This window comes from Topomyia yanbarensis, chromosome 3 (genome assembly GCF_030247195.1).
Source record: "Topomyia yanbarensis strain Yona2022 chromosome 3, ASM3024719v1, whole genome shotgun sequence".
Classification (NCBI taxonomy): Eukaryota; Metazoa; Arthropoda; class Insecta; order Diptera; family Culicidae; genus Topomyia; species Topomyia yanbarensis.
The window spans coordinates 29,050,780-29,071,446 of record NC_080672.1 but is presented as its reverse complement, the minus strand read 5'-3'; the positions used below and the strand labels follow the sequence as shown (position 1 = coordinate 29,071,446).

Sequence of the window (20,667 nt, the reverse complement as noted above, 5' to 3'; positions counted from 1 at the left end):
AGGGTAACTACACCGAGCGTGCCGGTGCCGGAGCACTCGTCTACCTGGCAGCAGTGAATATCTTGCCATCGTATTGTAGTTGGCAGGAAATGCTGCCCGTGATAACAAATAGATCAAAAGAAGGCTTGCGCAACGCAAAAGGAAACTTTTTTTCCGAAACAACGAAAAAACGGCTCTTTTCAGGGCGACTATTTTCTTCGCACAAAGAATTCAATTATTTTCACTAGAGGCCATGGCACGAATAATTCTTCGTTACTGCTACTGATACTGGCTGCTAATACGGCAGTGAAATGAATGGTGAGAAAAACCGATTTGCAGGAATACGCACTACTATCACTTTCTCGTTCGTCTTCTTGCAACGTGCCTTTTCAAACCTTTTTACTACTAATGCTAGTATAACCAAAACAAATATACGTCATACCCCCACCATCTACTAAGTGGCCAGTGCTGCCACACGCATTTTCAGCTTTTCTTCAATAACATTCCAACAACACTTTCAAAGATTGTTGCAGATTGGAACAGAAGAAAAATAGTTGGTGAAGGAAAAAGATTTTCAAATTTGCATTTTTTAACCATATTAATTCTAACGAAATATACAAACATTTCCCATTTAAACGGGATCCTAGATTTCATTTAACGCTCTGAAGTGTGGTCACGACACTCCAATTATATCCCAGATAGTATATTTTTAATCTAGGAATCTGAAATTTTAAAAATATTTATTTATAATCTAGGAATCTGAAATTTTCAAAAATTTGTGAAAATTTGTGCCTTTTCGTTCCTTTCTGCTACTAATGCTAGCATAACCAAAACGAATATGCTTCCATCCATTTAGTGGCAAGTGTTGCAACACGCATTTTTAGCTATTCATCAATACCATTCCTACAATATTTTCAAAGAATGTTGCAGATTTGAAAAGAAGGAAAAAGTTGGCGAAGGAATTTTAATTTTTTAATTATAATTATCATAAAGAATCATTCGAAAATTTCCAATTCAAAATAATGTCCCGAAGCGTAGTCATTACACTCCTCTTATGTCGCAGACATTACACCCCCTTTTTTGGTTAATCAAATACACACTAAACAAAGAAATTAGTTTTCTCACCCCAATGAACTGTCAGCTCGAATGGCGGATGTGTTCCTTTACATTGCCTTTAAATCAATAAACGTTTGAAATTGCATACGACAAAATATGTACTATTTTGAAAACAAAAAAAAGAACACTACTACTTATTTACAATTAAACAAGATCAGCAAAAATTAGTTGCATAGCCAAAGTGGCTCATTTGCACCGTGGATAAATCACCTTAGAGAAATAGGTGATAAGCGACGCGGACGAATACAGCTGACCACCACATATAACTCATGGTTAAAGACGATTTCCTTTAAAATTAATGGATTGTCAAGACCTGACAGAAAAAAGGGCAATTTTACCATTTTAAAACTTCCAAATATTTTTACAAACCTAAATGATTTCTGATTTCTGATCGTAACCCTTGTGTTCAGTGGTTGAAAATAGCCTGGTTCTGCAATATTGTTCAAAGCTAAAAAAAAAGCTAAAACTCTTTCGTGTTGTAGAAAAAAAAATATTTTTTAAGGCACTCACTTTACAATTATTTTGAATTGTATAAGCCATTAAACAACATCATTCTGCGTGCTCATACTGTTTCAGGGATTGAGACTGCGGTATTTTTTATTTCACTGACTGCGGTATTTTTTATTTCAATTCAGTGATATGAAAAATATTTATTTTACAAAAAAGTCGTTTTTTGCCAATCGCATTAGAAATGTAGCTTAAAGAATTAGTTGAATTGGTAGTTGTTAGTTTTTGAGGTTTTTAAAGTTTCTCACTTATCTGACAATATTACCAAAAACACTATGTGAAAGTACACGCAAATCAGAAATGCAGTTTTATTTTAAAACTTAAAACATCTATGAACTATAACTATGAACAGTGCCGGCAGATCATGCTCAAAAAAATTGAACTGTTTCACCACATCCATAAATAGTTTGATCGAATCTTAGGGCGACATTTTCTTTTCTTGAGCGGTAAACTTAGACGTTTCACTTTCACTAAATCCAAAATCTGTTCAGTTGTGGTTAGTTTTGTTTCTAGTACCGAACGCATCCCTCGTATGGAAACAAAATACCAATAAAATGATATTAAAGTAAGATTCCGTTTTTGGCATGCTCTAGACCCTTCCCCCCCCTAGACTGCCCTATAAAATAATGAGTTTTTGAAAACTCAATCGGCCCACCCCTGAGTCGATTCCTAGTCCCACCAGGAGTACTTGCTCCAAATTTGAAGCAAATCGGACAAGTCTAGCTACCGGACCTACGTGTCCGAAGTTTGTATGGGAGTGTTCGACAGTTTACATGGAGAAAACCCACTAGCGCACATTTTCGTCGCTAGGTGGCACTGTATGCATCTCATTACCCCTGTAAGTGAAAACAAGGAAGATAATTTAATTGTCTCCAACTTTGTCGAAGACTGCTAGTCAATTCGACTTTGTTAAAAGAAGTTATTAAACTTTTAACGAAGTGATGTCTGAGTCAGTTTTGCATGGGGCCTAGCAGTGCATGGTTGTGTATCGGTACTCGATTCCCACCAACTATTAATTTTTGTGAGTTAATGGTTAGATTTAGCTGAATAGTATGTTCAGAAGAATTATTCGTTATTACCTTCTCTCACAAACCCTCAACAATCAGTCGTTTGATTGGACACATAAATACCGTTTCCGTTTTGGGTTTTAGCGTCAAGTCGGCGCTAATGTATTCCGACAGTAAGTTCAGTAAGTTAGTGTCGGTTTCTGATGAGACGAAATCGAAACGCACCAATGACTTTATTAAGTTAGGATTTGTGCCCTTCATGCACAAAGAGTGATTTCACCAAAAAAATCGCCTTTGAGAGGAAGATTGGTGTTTACCCAATGTTTCCTTCTTAAGGAGGAATATAGCGAAGTGTATTCACGTTGCCATATGTTCAGGTTCAGAAGCAAACTGAATTTTGTTTCTATTTCTGTTCCCTCTGTGTAAATTTGTTCGCTTTACTCACTCACTCTCTATTACAATCACGAATTGATTGCCCTGAGCTCTTGCAGCAAGTGGATTTCAATAGTCACCATCGCAGCCAAAGCTCTTAAGAATTCCTTGTTCCAGAACCAACTACAGTTACAATGAGGATTGAAATTTCAAACTTGGAATTCTTTTAAATTGTAACCCTCTAGTTCTAAAAATATCAAAAATCAAAAGATAAACCTAATAAATCGGATTTGTTAATCTAACGCAAATATACCGGGTCAGATAAAAACAATCAAACAAAATAGTGTGATCCTGACGCCTTTGTTATGAACTACCTCGCTAATGGTGCTGGCTGTTGATTTAGAGGTGTTGAAAGCAGTTTTTTCATTTATCATTAAGTTTTAAACAATGAAACGTATATCTATGATCATATAATCGCGAGATAAACCATGCTTTTGCTGCAAATTTTATGTGTTATTGTAGTATGTGGGACCACTGTGCAATGTATTTTCTTCTAATAACGTTTTATTCTAAAGCATACTTCCAATTGAAAGCGTCAAATTGGCTTTGCTTATTGCAGGATACATGTGTGAGCGGTTGCCTTAAATTTGGTTACCATTTGTTATTCACCTGATGATACTGAAAACCATTGGCGTGCGCAAGGGGGGGCTAGGGGGGCTATAGCCCCCCCCTAATGTTCTGGAATATTTTAAAATTTTAATAAGTAATCTTATAATATTGAGAACATATGAGAAACATGTCAAACTTACTGCATACTTTTGTTTAAGAAAGCCATGTTATCTTATTTGGTACAAGTTCGTTGAAATCAGGAATCTCTATTGATAACAAGATAAGGAGGAGGGCGAGAGGAAGCGGTAACTGAAGCAAAGATTTTGTTACCAACTTAAAAATACAAGACTGTTAGTAATTAATTTCGTTTTTTTTGCTTTGACTAAAAATTATAAACTTTTTATTGCAAATGATTAATGCAGTCAGTGGCATATATGGCGATTCCAGGAGGTATTACATGGAAAGAACAAGAGAAACTTTCAGCTTTTTTTAAACTGAACAGTAATATAATCTTAGAAAAACTTTTGGAACTAAATGGATGTTATTTCTTTGGATACCAAATTATTCTACTTCTATCTTTTTTTTATTAGAGGTTATAGTAGCTAGAAATTACTAAGATGGAAAAGGTATAAAAAATTAGTGAACAAATTAGTGAATGAATGAAACGATTTGGTTTTGCCGTGAAACATGGTAGATTTGAGCAATTCGTAGTAACGCTGCCTAATCACGACTCCTATCAGCAGAAAATAAAAAAAATAGTCTGGAAGATTTTAAGCATGTTCCTACCCAAGTTAAAATTGAAGTTTTATAGCACGCTACAAGTGTAATCTTAGTTTAATAGTGAATACCAAAACATATATGTTTAAATTTCTTATTTCTTGGAATGCACGAGATATATAATTCCGCCTTTAGGACAAAAAATTTTGGGGAACAATCGTCAAGAGATTGCCTGATCACAACGTAGCAGCAAGTTCATAAGGCGATCAGTTAAGCAGTCACATGACTATCGGATAGCACACGAGGAAACTGGTTCGACGTGAAGTGTCAACGAGCAACTGATGAGAAAAATCAGACTAGGAGCTGTCGCACTGGTTATATTTTAGAACAGTGTAGTGAGCTGAAAGCCGCTGAGACTCGTTAAAGTGGTCAGTAGACAACCTGTAAGGCGTCGTCGACTTTTGGGTAAAGCTTTGCGCTCACCGGAGGTATGCAATCGAATAAAATATGTGTGTGGAGTGTGACTGGAAAGTGGCTCCCTGGAAATGTCTAATGCATCCATGGTTCGCATCAAACACCCAGTCGCTATAAATAGCACTGGTCTACAAAAAAAAAGATTTCTTTCCTAACCATGTTTTCTAAACGTATTTTGGACCACTAACAAACCCCGAAAAGTGTTTTTCAATGTTTTCCCACAGAAAGTAAACTTTCTATTTTCTACTTGATTCTCGAGTTGCTCAGAAGTTTTTGTTTGTCATCATTTTTGTTATAAATTCATTAGAGATTCACCCAATACTATAAATAGAGATTTTTTTTCAAATTGAAAAAGTAATTTTAGGTGAAAATCTAGGTCAGAATTCACATATCTAAAAATACATATCATAAAATAAAGCTAAAAAAATTAAAGTAGGATAAAAATTATTTTTTAAACTTAAAGCTTACAGTGAAAAAAAAATTATCAGTGGGCCATAATCCATTAACAAATCCCGACGAGATAGAAATAGAAATAATATATTTCGTAAATATTTTGATCTGAATACTCAAATTCAAAAAAAAAATTGTTTTTTTATATCTCACAATGAATTTTGTATGAATTTTTCCACCTTTCGAGTTCAGTTCATAGTACTTTTTTATTGATTTTATTTATGTTTTTTGTTTAGTTGTAAAACTTTTCATTAAAACATTCTTGAGTTTAGGATGCTCAAGAAAAATTTAATTCGTATTAAAACAAGGTTTATTGCAGGCGACCTATTAAAATTGATATAGCTCGTACGTTGAGATTTTTTAACAAACAAGTGAAACATTTGAAACTCTATGAATGTAGAATCATTATGAGTCATCTTTTCCGGTATAGTGCTCTTTGTAGTCGGTTCTGGAAATTTTTGACTGCAATTTGCTTACAATGTGCAAAAATTTTGAAAAAAGTTAATGTTTTCACAAATACTCACGCGATGGAAAAAAGAGAAAATTTATTCTGCACAAAAGAAATGAAAACCCGAGTATGATTATAAACAATGACCAATCATTTATATGTGCAGTCCAAACAGATTTCATGTAATGTTTGTCTGCTGTCCTGAAGGTGCCATTGTGTCGTCATTTTCTTCAAATATAGGACTATCAAGCAATCGAGCTGGTCGTAAAGCAAAACGTTATGGTCAAAATCGCGGGTCAAAGAGATGTATAATCAGGATCTGAACAAATTCAAAAAAAAATGCATCTGAAAGGGTAATTTGACTTTAAACAGGTTCCGGAACAGAAGCTTTATGTTGCCAAAGATCACATGTTTCCAAGAAGTATAAAATTGTTGTTGCAAACAAGTTTGGCGGAAAAAGTGTCTGATCTGGCAATAAATTTGCAGCTATCGCCACAAAACTCCGATTTTCATCACAACCTACAATATGAATTAATTATATCCCAATTTTTTGCCACATTTGACGAGTAGCCACTACATTAAGAATGCGCAATAGCAGTACCGGGATAATGATGTCAACGTCACTGAGAATAGGAACTCCCCAAACTGCCCGCAATTCCACCTAATCCAAATCGACACACTCTATAAATATTTAGAATGTAAACATGGCTAAGGATGCTATTTCAATGACAATGAAGATATTGGAAAAAAGCAGCCAGCGATGTTGACCAGCAGCTTGTGCAGAAATTAAAGAAAGGTATCAAGCCCAAAGTTCAAATTTTCATTCGAGACGAATACAAACCTCAAAAACCCACAATGCACAGTGGTCATAAATATGTACAAAGCAAATATCATTACTAAACTTTATTTCTTTAGTAAATTGTGGGTAGCTGAATCTGAATTTTACACTAAAAATTTATTGTATCCACCTAACAGTGTGATATGGCATTTCTTATTACACTAATCGTTCATACTTAATTATAATTTTTTTTGCTCTATCATTTTTAGGGTATCAAATAGCACATGTTTTGATGTGCTTGTAAAAAACCATGATTTTTCATTCAAAATTCTCGAAACTGCAGCTGTTGTACTTGGATACCAATATTTTGATATCGTTTCCAGTGAGCATGATATCTCGTGAACCAAATCACAGACCAATTTTTAATTTTGGAATGTTGTTCGTGATTATAATAGCAAGCTCAAACAAAATTTCAAATTAATTGTGAATGTTTCCCTAAATTTTCTTAAGAATGCCGTGTTTTGGCCACCGTAAAAATAAAGTTTTTCGCATAAATAAAATTCCCTCATTATGGTACCAATAATTTTGAAATAGAGAAACAGTTAATGACTTCAAATTTATTTGTGAATTGGAACTACGGATATGGTATGAATCGCAATGGGGTTTCTCAAAAAATCCGTATTCGAGAACATCGTTGTGGTACGAAGTAGAGTGAGTCGTACATCGAATATTCCATCAAACATATACAACATCTTAGATTCTCCAGGCATTCTTAATTTAAAGTTTTCAGTTAAATTGTTCGAATACATATACAAACATACTCATCTTTCTGCACTACATATTCACCAAAACCCGATAATAATCGTTCAATGCACAACTATTAGTAGCGTTGTCTAATAAAAATACTAATATTGATAACTACAGTTCGACAAAAACAAAGTTCTGACGAGCAATCAATTATCAATATTATTTAACTAAATAAGTAACAGTAAATAATGAACCATCCTATGAATTCATCTATATACTACAAAAATCAGTTCATTATTGGCAAAATTAAGTTTTAAACAATGAAACGTATATCTATGATCATATAATCGCGAGATAAACCATGCTTTTGCTGCAAATTTTATGTGTTATTGTAGTATGTGGGACCACTGTGCAATGTATTTTCTTCTAATAACGTTTTATTCTAAAGCATACTTCCAATTGAAAGCGTCAAATTGGCTTTGCTTATTGCAGGATACATAAGGCAAATGTTAAAAAAAAAAATTTAAAAAAAAATTCCAGCCAACTCATACGAAATCACAACTTCAATTATTCGTAAAAAAATTCCATGCATCAATAGTTTACGAGAGTTATGTGGGACTGAAAAATGGTCAATTTTATTATCTTCAAAAAATCATATTGCAAAAAACGTGAGAATTGAATTGCGTCAAAGACCACGAGAAATTTTTTTCGAGGAAGTTGAAAATGATTAATGTTACTTTTTAAGCCTACTTAAAATGAGATGATAATAAGATACAGAATTACTTTGGTTATCTTTTTTGAGAAACCAGTTTCTATATTTAAGAAATAAATGAAACAACGTGAATTCTAATAACAAAATAAAATAACTGTTTTATAATCGAAGCTTTACCAGAAATCTAACTGCCCCCCCTAATGGAAAAGGCTGCGCACGCCTATGCTGAAAACAGTGTGTGTGCATTGCACGATTTTCCATTATGCGCCATCTGATCATAGATCAATCAATAGTAGCGATTTATACTCTCTACTCTGCTCAATAGGAACCACGGCAATGGATATTTGTGAATTTTTTTTAATTTCTCCCAAAATCTTCGTTACAAGCAACGGAAAACAACAACATCAACTGGCACAAAAATGCCTCTCACCCCTCCCTGGAACCACCAGTGCTTCCAACAAAAAGAAACTACATCGCAAAACATTGGTTGCTATCATGCGGCAGGTTAATCAACAAACGAAGTGTTTGTTTCCATTTATCACCATTCGGCAATAATAAGTCAGTAAAAAAATCGAGGCTGCGAAAAATGACGTCAGCCAAAATAAAATGGTAATTAACTGATCGGGAACAAGTTGCTCACATTGGTAGTTCCTTTGTTGTGCTCAGGGAAGTACGTCTGAAAAGGGCGAAATCAGATTTTTAGCTTCTATTAGTCCAATCCTGGGACGGGACCTGCGGAAAGAAAAAAAAAACGCGTGTCAAATTGATCCAGCACGTAAATGTCAGATTGAACCGGCTTTCCTCAGAGTGATTAATATGGGGAGTATTCTATTTGAAATTAAGTAAATGCTAACTTTTTTTCAAATATTTCAATAAATTAATCATTAGATCAATAATGATAGTGGAGATGATAGTGCTTTCATTAATTTCGAGATCGTTAATTCTTGTGAACTTCTCGCACTGTTCTCACAAATCGGGATTCACCGGAAAATGGTGAAAAGTCATCTCCGGATTTTTCGCTTTACTACGACCGCAATTTTTGACCTTGCACTTCGTGATAATGGATTCACAAAAAATAATTGAAAGTTCAATTCTTGTTTGTTCTTTAAAAACGCTTTTAATCCACCTAACAGTGTGATGGGACATTTCTTATAACTCTTATCACTCTCTTCGGATATTATATCGTTTGAGAACATTTAGAACTTGATGCTTCGCGATGTTTTTGATAACACATACTACATGGGATAGTGGCAGGACTCAGAGAATCGCTCAAATCAGCATAGGACAACATCAGTGCTAGAAATCTCAAACCAAATCAATAGGAAAGCGAAAAAATGGCCCATAAAATAGACATACCATCGAATTATTGTTAATGCTCTGTTAATAAAATATCTAAATTGTGGTGGGAAAACAGAATTTTCCTATAAAGGTTATTTATTAATCATTCGCATGTATGAAAAAAGCCTTATGTTTACATTTGGGAGTATCGCCCTTTTCACAAAAAAGCGTTGAAATGAAATCGCAGCTCCTGATATCACGCTATCTCTGAAGTGCATGCGTGCATAGTTCCAAATTTTACTTCGACATCGACTTTTTCTAAAGGTGACTTGCCAGTAGTATCCTTGATTTGAATTATTATCGCTAATCCTAATGCCAAAGAACAAATAAAAACCTCTCGAAAACGAACCGTTTGGGAAAATCATCATCATTACTGAAATTTTCATTTTCACGAAACTTTTCGATAACCTTCCGTCACTTGCGTTAATGCACTGGGTGCACAGTGCTCTGAAAATCTAGCAAAATCGTCTTAGGGCACCAGCGGGTCTAATTCAGAGCTATCTGCGCGGCGAGTTAAATCTGTAAAGAACACTAAAAATTAATTTCTATTCCATAATTTTCAGTTCAGCAATTCGAGAGATCGTGCTCACCGCAAGCCATGAAAAATAGACTACGTTGTTAAGCGATGGTCACTATTTATTAAAAAATCACGGTTAAATAAAAAATTAAACTATTAAAATATTTCAAATAGTTTATAATTTTCACAAACATATTAGGAAAAATTGTTTAATAAGCTTTCGTAATATTGTGTAGGAAAAAAGCTGAAAACTTCAGTATTTTTCTATCTGCAACATATAAACCCTTAAGTATACCAATTAATTGGTATACGAATTGGAATAGGTTCGCTAAATTTTGGAAGAAGTCTATAAAATAACCCCTTGACAGCTACCTAAAAATTGTTGTAGTTCGATGCAATAAAAAAATCATATTTGGCAATTCATATTTGGCTGATAAAATTGGGGTGTCAATGTATTATAATAGATATTCAGCATTCGAAGAAGTTTCTTTCGAGTGTAGAACGACTTTGTTTCTACTTACTTGAAGTCAGCGGCGTAGCCAGAAATTCGGTTTGGTGGGGGTTTGATGAAAATCGATCTTACTGTCCAAACGGCATAATTCCGAAACCATAAATTTTAAAGTTTTAAAATTATGCAGAATTATTTTCCAGAAAATAGTAACAAGGTTCGTGTCTTTAGCGAATTTGTTGAGACTTTATTGTAGTCATGAATATTAACCAGAGAAAATTCACCATAAATACTTCTTGGACGATATACCGTCAAAATTATTTTATCAAATGATGCGCTGTTTAAAGTTTATAAAACTCATTGAAGATACTAAACCTCCGAAATTGGCGGTTTCAAAATGATGCTATCTTGACCTTAAATTACTGTTTTTAAACATTTGACCTATACATATAATTGGTCATACAACAAAAATCAAATGCTCATCAAAATTGATCAGAACCTGCTAGAGTCGAATGGAAATCGTCATTTTTCATAAATTTCTCTCTACATTCGGAAAGTGTTATCCTCGTTATTAATCATATTACGTTTTCGTCTCAACTCGACGCATTCCCAAAATATAAACCTGTTTTAATCCACCTAGTGGTGCAATTGTGCTTTTCTCATTTGTCCAGACTACGATTCCATGGCTGGTTATCTTCATTACAATGGTGGAAATGAATATTACATGTTCAGTACGATTTGCACATACATACAATCGATCGACAGCCACGATCTTGAGATACTATGTGATATTGAAACATCGCTTGAAACCAGCGGCGGATCATGGAGAAAGATCCGGGAGGTCCAGGTCTTGCCGAAAATTTTCAACTTGTTAAGAAATTTGAAACTAGTTTTAATTTTAAAGTAGCAACCCCTCACTGCATACCCCCCCTCGGGCCGGTATAATTGAAGATTTTTAGAGTGATTGCATAACCTTTCTATATGAGAAAGGCAAAAATGTACCAAAGTCCAAAAAAGTCAATTTTTGTCAAACATCTCAATGTTTCATGCATTTTAAATTCATTTGGCATCAAAAATACAAATTTGATTTTGAAATTTTTTCATTTCAGTTTATATGGGAATTTGCTGCGTGATTGCACTCTTCAACTCGTAACCCCGGAACCGGAGGTCCAATCAATAAAAAAATTCAATTGCAGCCGATGGGAAGGTTGTACCTTTCATTTGAGACTAACTTTGTGCAAATCGGTCCAGCCATCTCTGAGAAACAGAGGTCACATTTTTTTTCCACATACACACATAGACACACATACATACACACACAGACATTTTCCGATCTCGACGAACTTTAGAGTGAATGAGAAAGGCAAAAACATTTTTAGCAAATGTTGAAAGTTATGCATTTTTTTTGGTGAGCAGTTCTATGTTTCATTAAATCAATTTTAACTTCGCTTCCTATTAAATAAAGACCCTTATTACATTACATCTCTACAAAAACGAGCTCAATTTGAAAATAAATCTGAGGATTATGATTGATTACAGAACTCTGGAATTTTCTATTGGAATGTTTTCAGGCAGGAATTTGATATTGATGCAATTGGACAACTGTGAAATCAAAACCAATAGATCAGTTACATATCAGGACCCCATTCCGACAATTTATCAAACGTCCTCATGATGTCTACAACAACAGGTTATCAATCTACGGATCAGATAATTGTTATTGTAATATTGAATTAAATCAGTCAGAATCAATAGATTTTCAACTTCAATCCAATTTTTTTTGCTGGATGTGGTGGAGGGGGGGGGGGTGTTGTATGGTGGTAAACCCCTAAAACCTTCTCGTGGCTACGCCGTTGCTTGTAGTTATTTATTTCGCTTTTCATTTTCCGATATTTTTCAGATCGATCCGATGGTTATAACTTAGAAAAATTGCAGTCAGAAGGTTCGTACAAATGAACATTTTTGCACTGATAAGTTATCAAGTTCCTTCCAGACAACTTGGAAGTGTTCGGTGATTATTTCTAGCGGTTGTAGATAGAAAAATGAAATACAAAATTCGTTTTATTGAAATAATGTTTGGCTTATTTCAATGGATTATTACAATATTGAACAATAAATAGGCGACAAAGAGTAATCCACAAACAACAAGCCATAACTTTTAAAGTATTCAAAATAGATATTTGAAGTATTCAGTAAAGTTATTCGTAAAAGTAAGAGCTACACATTTGCTGAAGGCATCATTTCGATATACTCACTCCCAAGAAAATTTGTGAAAATATCTCACTCATAGGGGGATTAATCAGCAAAAGCACAATACCAAAAGAAAGGGCATATTGCCTCCATTAAATTCTCCGAAGATACTATTGACCTAGAATAAGCCGTTTTGGCGTTAATAATAGATTACATGTTTTTGGTCATATTTCTGGCAATGGGAAATGATAAAAATCTTTCGTCCGCATTTAATGTTAAATATCTCTATTGATAATAGTCCGATTTCAACAATCTATAGCTTGTTCGAAAGGTATTCGTTAAAGCTGTCTAAAAATATATAAATTGTTAATCAATATTGTCAATTTCGGCAGATAATTCAAAAAAACTGCAAAAAACGCCATTTTTACACATTCAAACATTCATATCTTGGAAACTAAACATCAGAATCAAAAACAAATTAATAGCGTTCATACTGTTTTTTAGTTCTTTTATTTAAAATTGGTTTGGATAAGATCGGTTCAGCCATTGCTGAGAAACACGAATGAGAATTTGTCCGTTACATACACACACACACACAGACATTGTCCCAAATCGTCGAGCTGAGTCGATTGGTATATAAGACTCGGCCCTCCGGGCCTCGGAAAAAATCTTGAAAGTTTGAGCGAATTCTATACATTTCTTTTATAAGAAATGTAAAAAGTCATGTCATTTCTTGAACTACACCAAGTATTAGTGTGTGTGAATCGAAAAAGTAAGATATAACAAACAAAAAGAAAGAATAAGAAAACACGAATCCGCAGGTCCCGTCCCAGGTCCAATCTATTCGAAACAGGGTACCAGCAATCCACAATGGATTTGTACCGTGTCAAAAATGCATTAAATTTCGGTGCAAATTAGCTCGTGAAACAACCGCACCCCAACCGGACCAAATTTAGCGGCGAAAATCTCAATCCAAGATTGTCGCACAGACAAACCGACTAAAAATCAGCGAAACGCGCCGGATCGTCACTCACAGCATCTACTTATATACAGCTAGACGTACGTTGAAGTGACAATAAACTTTTGGGAATACAAGATGGCAGTCGACAATAAAAGGTGACAGATTAACATATCATTCCCACCCGCCTGCACATACCAGGGGCTAAAAATAACAAAATAAAGGAGAACCAAATCGATTCGCAAAGTGGTTCGTTCCAGCGCTTGCGTGACCAATTATTATGTATCTGAGTCGATTTGACAGTATTAGCGACAGACTGATCGAATATAGTCATAAACATTTTATGAACTTGATCGGCATGTTAATGTGTCGTGATCGCGATTCCGGTAAAGTGGTCGAAACTGACGAGACTCATTTCGTAAAGGATTAACTCTCTACTGGTCCTGTTATTGTGTGCTGTATGAACATCGTATCACAGGCACAACTATTTGGTATTCTTAAAAAGCCACATCCTGCCTGAATAATCATAAATAGTAATTCCTTCTTATTGCAGAATTTTTGGTTATGGTGATACAGCTGTATGAAAATAGAAATGAATATGAAAAAAATTTCGAATGTGTTCACGACTTCCATAAAAGAAAGGTATAAAAACTGCTCAAACTTGTTTCTGAGGACTGAATCTTAAGTACCTTTCGACTCAGCTCGGCGAATTGAGGCCGTGGCAGTGCATATGTCTTACGAATGGATTTAGCAATTTTAATCGAATTAGTTTCTATCAGAATGGCCGACAACCGAACAGAATGTTTTTAATTTGTTTATAAGATTTCAAAGTTCAGTTCCCAAGATATAGATAATTTTATGCATGTAAAACATGTAAATAATAAACAAAAAATTGTTTATTATTTCTCTATACCTTGAAGTTTTATGCAATTTTCAAGAGTCAAGACATTTGGCATCATACACTGCAGTGAGTATTTAATTTACATCAGTGGGTTTTTATCAGCCTACACTAAGGCAAAACACATAGAAAAATTCATAAGATTCATGTTATGATGACTAGAAAAGTAGAAAAACTATTTTTTCATAAGATTAATATGAAAAACATACGACTTGTATGATTACCTTAACATTTTATAAGTTATTGCATATGCTAGTTGTTCGAATTTCATACGAGCATCTTATGATTCTCATAAACACAGGAGAAATGTATAATATTGTCTTACGATAATTCAAAGATGCCTTACGGAACATGAAATCATAGCAAACCGATTTGACCAAATAAATGCCGTTTCATAAGATAATCTCATGATTTACATAAGTGCTACTTGTGGCTAAAAATTATGCGATATTCCCATGAAATTCGCTGCATTTTTTGCCTGAGTGTACAACAAAAACCAGTAAGTAAGTTTCGCCGAATCTTTCCCGCTACGACGACGACGACCATCGTATCAGATCAACGAACTTTTTATTTTTATTTGAAGGAAAACAAAAACAAAAATTTATTCTCTAATTTTGCAAAGCAATATAATATTCACAGCATCAACACTGATTTGCTGAAATTTTGAAAGACCTAGTCCCCGCGGAACGATACCAGCTCGAGAACGGGTAGGAATAATATGTTAATTTCATTCGCAGGTCGTATAGAGATTATCACCAGTGGAAACAACATGTTTATTTGATTGGGCATTCTGAGGGTGTTCTGCGGTTCAAGGCCAATACCGTGCATTGAAGGAACCGGCTGGAAGCTGAATATCCTGCTGTCGTAACAAATGTTTAACAATTTCGCCAAAAGTGTTACTGCGAAATTTATTTGCGAAATATGGAAATTTTCGAGAGCAGAATATAGCAAGATGCGAATGAGAGATTGAAAGCAAAATTGACACGAAAAGTGGTCTGCCCAATGACTGCGAAGAACTGTTCATCCAGTTTTGGTCACTCTCCAGCCAGCCAAGGTCACGCACCGCTCGGGACCTGTCCGAGACCTGTCTCGTTATTATAGCTTAAATCATACGCATTTTAATCTGCATGATTAAGCAAGATTCGAAATGTCAGCCACTTGTTACGCTTCGACACTGCCCGCGTTCGGACCCTCAGCTGTGCAATGAATTGCATTCCGAGTCGTGTCTGTGTAGAGTAAAGGAACCACCTGGCTCGCTGCCGTTTGCTGTACATACTGTACCAGGTTTCAAAGCAACTCTATGAACCGGCTTTGTTTTTGTTATGTTTTTGTAAACCTATGCTGTAAAGGCTAAACCGACCAATGCGCGCTGCGCGCTGGACAGGCTGCCGAGCATTAGCCTTCGAGTTACGGCAATTTCAATACGATCTTGAAACATTGCAACTAATTTAAATGAACTTACGGCGAGGGATGTGATGCGTGATCGTGAGCGAACTGTGAACGTGCCCCTCTCATCTGGAACCAGCTGTCTGATGGTCTGTATTCTTGACGAACGCATGTCGATCGTTGTGTTTCTTCTACTGCTCAAGATGGACAGATTTGAAGGATTCGAAAGTCACAGTTCAATCGATGTGTATTTACATTGATATTCAACTAAGTTGAGTTTATTTGACTCTATGATTCACCTTATGAGTACTGACAAGGTTGTGATTGCACAACTCTGTCCTTTCTAAATCAAGACCTATCGTGGAAACAGGTGATATTTACAATCCTATGAGATCCAAAGGTACATCTCCTGGTCATATTTCCCTAACTCATTGCGCAAGTTGACCGACCATCACCCGGTGTGAAAGAGTCGTTATGAACTACACGTATAACTCAGTTTGATTAGTCTTTAGAACACTGTACCTACTAATTAGACTTAATTTCCGTTTCAAGTTTCCTGCAAATCTCTTCATTATTCACGAGTTCTAAATTGTAACAATTCATCGCTTGAACTCGTGCCTCAGTCGACCTTGAAGTAAACTCCATCCGTCACGGCACACCGCTAGAGGTCACTGTAAATTAAAAGTTTCAACCTCTGCAGTGCACTGCTTGGCTGGCTGACTGGAATGAAATCAGCGCAAACGCAAACGGTTTGGGGATCATAAAAGTTTCACGAACAAAAATTTCGAGTAGGTGTCGACCAGGAATCGATCGTTTAAGAGTAACCTGAAATCATTCCATTGAAGAATTCTTCTTGTCGTCGCCATCTTAGTCCTCTTCGTCGTTGTCGTCGTCGTCATCGCCGTCGCCAGTCGCCCCAAGTCGCACAGCTAGCTGGCGGGCTTTGGGGAAATAAATCAATTCCGCGCATATGCAAAATAAGACCAGCAATATGAATTAAACCGTGGGCTGTCGTTCTGTCTCGGAGAAGTAACTTTATTTCTCGCCCGGAAAGTCATCATCCACCGCAAATAGAATCGAGTTTGAGTGTACACAGATATGCGGCGGAATCCGCTAAACCGCAATGAGTGATTTACGCAGACAATGTCAATGCCGGAAAGAAAGAGCGCAAAAAAAAAATTACCGCGCAATCATGCGGATGAAATCGACTCTCACTCCGATGCGTTGCGGTTGGCACAACTGTCACCGGCAGCTTCCGCGATCGTCGTCACCCGAATATGGCAGCGAATCGCGCGAGAGGATGCGATTCTGCGCGTAAGTGCATATAAAGCATTTAAATAGCTGTGAAATTGGAGGATCACCATCCACGTCACTTTAATGCACAATTATTGCAGTCCATTATGGCAAGTTTGTTGAGTGATTAATAGCGATTTGATCGGGATCGTAAATATCTTGCAATGGCCATAAAAAAGAAGGTTGAATCCGACTGGGAGTTGGTTGTTGATGATGATAACAATGCTTACTGTGGATCTGCCGTCTGATCCGTCGAACGACCTTCAAATTTTATTTTTACTGCACTTTTGCACTCCAGCCGCGTGTGAACCGGTCCCATCTGTACGATCGACCGGTAGGAGATTTTATTATTCCGGTTTGCGACGCATGATCTTGCTGGAGCTCTCTGGTTTTGTTGCGATGTTTGGACCAAACGGAGGTAACCGGAATTGCGTATTTTTGAGCACAATTCGAATGGAAATGAGGATTTGTTTTGTCGAAGATATGAAAAATTTCGAGTTTTGTACACCCACATAAAAAGGATAAATGAAATTGTTGGTTTATATTGAAATACATTCCTTGTGTATAAATAAACAATGAATGACAAAATCGTCTATTGTAAATTAAATGAAATTGCGATTAGAACTTCGAACTAACTTCTTTGCTTTTTGTTTTCGTTTAATTGGCCGGGTGTCTTTCATACATTTTCAATCTGTGAATTATGAAAATTGTTTCCAATTGTCTGAATATTGTGCGCGCTACTTAGGTCTGCTGCGCGTGGAGATCCTTTTTCGCCAAGGGGAAACATTTGCTGCGTCGCTAAATGTACCAATGGATTTGTCTGTCTGCCTTCTCTCAAGTTGTCGTAAACGTCCATGCTATAACAGCCAAAACCAATTTTGAGACAATGGTTTTCTCAGAACTAGCCTGGAGCAATATTTGAAATAGTTCTATACATATGAATTATAGCAAAACTCAGAACAAAATAGAAATGCTAGAATATGCATTAGACCGGCAACAATTTTGATTTTTTTGGGAACACTGCTAACTCGGAAATAAAAACTTATAGTAAAATAAAAAAAATCCACAGTAATTCTGGATATCTCAAAACTTATAGCCGCGTAGTTTATTTTGTAAAGAACAACTTTATTGAAGGTTGCATATTATTAACTCTGAAGACCAATTGATTTTTTTGATATTTCCTATTCTAAGCATGCGCGAGAAAGAGAGGCTACACATAACTTTATATGGGCATATTTACTGCAAAATCGGATCAATTTGAAGTCTTCGGCAATGTTGATCCTTACACCTTAAACTATATATCTGCAGATTATGGGATGCATAAGATAATACTGGCATTTTTTACTGAATGTATTGTTTCTTTTGCCTATGTTTCTTATATTTTTACATACAAACTTGAAAACTCTGAGTGAACTAGAGTTTTTGGAAAAAGCTCATATTTGACAAATGGTGTATGGGGCCAATTACCATTTGATTTAACAGTGTTCCGAAAAAAAGTCAAAATTGTTGCCGGTCTAATACAATGTAGTATATATAGGTATGGCAGAACACACGGTTTGCTAGTGTTGGCAACCAAAAATATGTAAACAATCCAGAAGCACAACGGGTCAACGTCATAGTGTTCAAACGGTTCAATGGGAGCGGAGCGAACGGTATGACGAAAGCAAGTCGATTTATTCTGTGATCACCCACACCACTCATTTAAGATTCATTTTTCGAATACCAAAGTGCCATCTTCGCCATACCTGTATATACTACATTGGGTCTAATATGGATGCATTGCAACGCTAAAGCCACCACCACCGAAATCTCTACTACACTCTAATCCCGATGTAATGAAATCATATAAGGCATATACCACTGCACAGTGGTCCAGAATGTAAATTTAGCAGGAATTTTCACTTTTTTCTAAAACCAAACAACTTAGCCTTACAATATATTCAGGAAAGTTGTTGTACGTTGTAAGGCCCTTCTTTTCGTTTAAACAGAAGCTATGAACTTTTAAAATTCAACAGTTCGAGATAGAGTTTGACTGTCTTCGATGAAGTTATAGAACAACACATTTTGGACAAATTCGCTGAATACTGAATGAATTTGGTGTTCCTTAAAACCGATTTCATTTCTATAGCTTTCGTTGTTTTTATTTTACACTGAAACACCCTTTTGACAACTTGAATATTATTTTAGGGCGCATAATTTATTTTTACGCATCAACTACTGAACCTATTTCTTACGATATTTTTTTATATCTTGCAGCATTTATTCACAATATGGCTTTTTTAAATGGAAAGTATATATAACATTTTACCGAAAAAAGTATATTGAGACAAACTGTACTTCTCAAAAATGTCTGAAAGTATTTCTAAAGTCATCTTAATGAAAAATCAAAACTTCAATGGTTATATGAACAAAACCAATTTTGTAAGAAACACCCTATTTTTTGGCATTTTTTTGTAAAATGAAAAGTACAAGACGTAGAATTGCAGTGTCTTTGATAAAGTTTCTTGAAATTTGATTTCATAAATTTAGAACCACCCTACCCACTATTTAAAATAATAGTAAAGCCTTCCAAACTGCAACATTTTGTCAAGAAAACGAAACTATATCTCTAATGTTGTTCACCGTCAAAGTAATTTAAACGTACTACCAAGGGTCAATTCACGAAAACCCAAATTTTTAACATAACTTTTGTAGTTTTCATTTGTTATAACATATCCGTTAGATGTTTTGCGACGGCGCGCCGTCGGTAAGCAATATACTCAAAGCGTAATCAGTTGGTCTGGGTTCAATCACAGCCGAGGTCATTGAGATTTTTCTGAGGTGAAAAAATCCCTGTCCTTCGGAAGGGAAGTAAAGCCGTTGGTCCCTGGTTCATGATTTGATGGATCAGTATCTCTGGTCCAGATAGTGAAACACCTCTCTCTGACGTCGGTAATGAAGAAGTAGAATCCAACTTCTACACTTACTAACAAATATCCTCCTCCCGTGATACTCGTGGAGTGCGCAATAGTATATATGACCTCAACCGAAAGCAAGCATCGGACTAACATTCCTTCCGGGATCTACGTTCGGGCCTGGCCGGCAATTTATCAATGAACACTTTAGGATTACCAGGTGTTGCAAATTGAAAGTTGTTTCGCTACTCCCAAGCATAATTATCTGCTGATTCCCTGTGCAACTTCAGCAAGTCCAAATCGATAACAAAATAGCAGCCTGAAGACTACTTCAGTTTTAAATCAATACCGCAAAAGTTATTTGAATAAAACAGTATTTCTCAGGAACACTACTTAAACTTTTGATTTTAAATATGTTGTAAAATTAAAAGTATGACAGATGGAGCTTACATGTTTTTAGCAAACTCTACTAAAAATTTTCCTACAACTTCACTGAAGGTCGTATGGCTATATCTAGAATAATTAAAAAGTTAATTTTTTGGTCTTGGTAAAATTAGAATCACCCTAACTGTTTTCTTAACAAAATGAAGGAGCAAACCAACTACGAAAACTTTTCCAACGACATAATAAGGCTAATTGTTTAGTTTAAGAAAAAACTCAAAATTCCTGCTAAATTGGCGTCTGGACCACCGTGCACTGCGCTTCTAATAAGATGTTGTATTGTCGCTTATGTCTTCTTTATCGACAATTCAGACTTCATTTACGAGGAAAAGTGCAAACAACATGATCAAATGAGACTTTCACTCGAAAGAGCAAGTCCGATGCACTT

At 35.6% G+C, this 20,667-nt stretch overlaps 1 protein-coding gene across 2 annotated transcripts in view; it reads right to left on the bottom strand.

Moving 5' to 3' along the window:
• The window catches only part of LOC131688775 (serine/arginine repetitive matrix protein 1), a 107,097-nt gene that overhangs the window by 47,823 nt on the left and 38,607 nt on the right, over positions 1-20,667 (bottom strand). The window contains exon 3 of one of the 2 annotated variants that reach the window (XM_058973289.1): positions 8,557-8,648. The exons of the other annotated variant lie outside the window; for it this stretch is intronic. The gene's annotated coding sequence lies outside the window, so the exon portion shown is untranslated. The remainder of the gene's footprint in view (positions 1-8,556; positions 8,649-20,667) is intronic. 2 annotated transcript variants of the gene reach the window in all.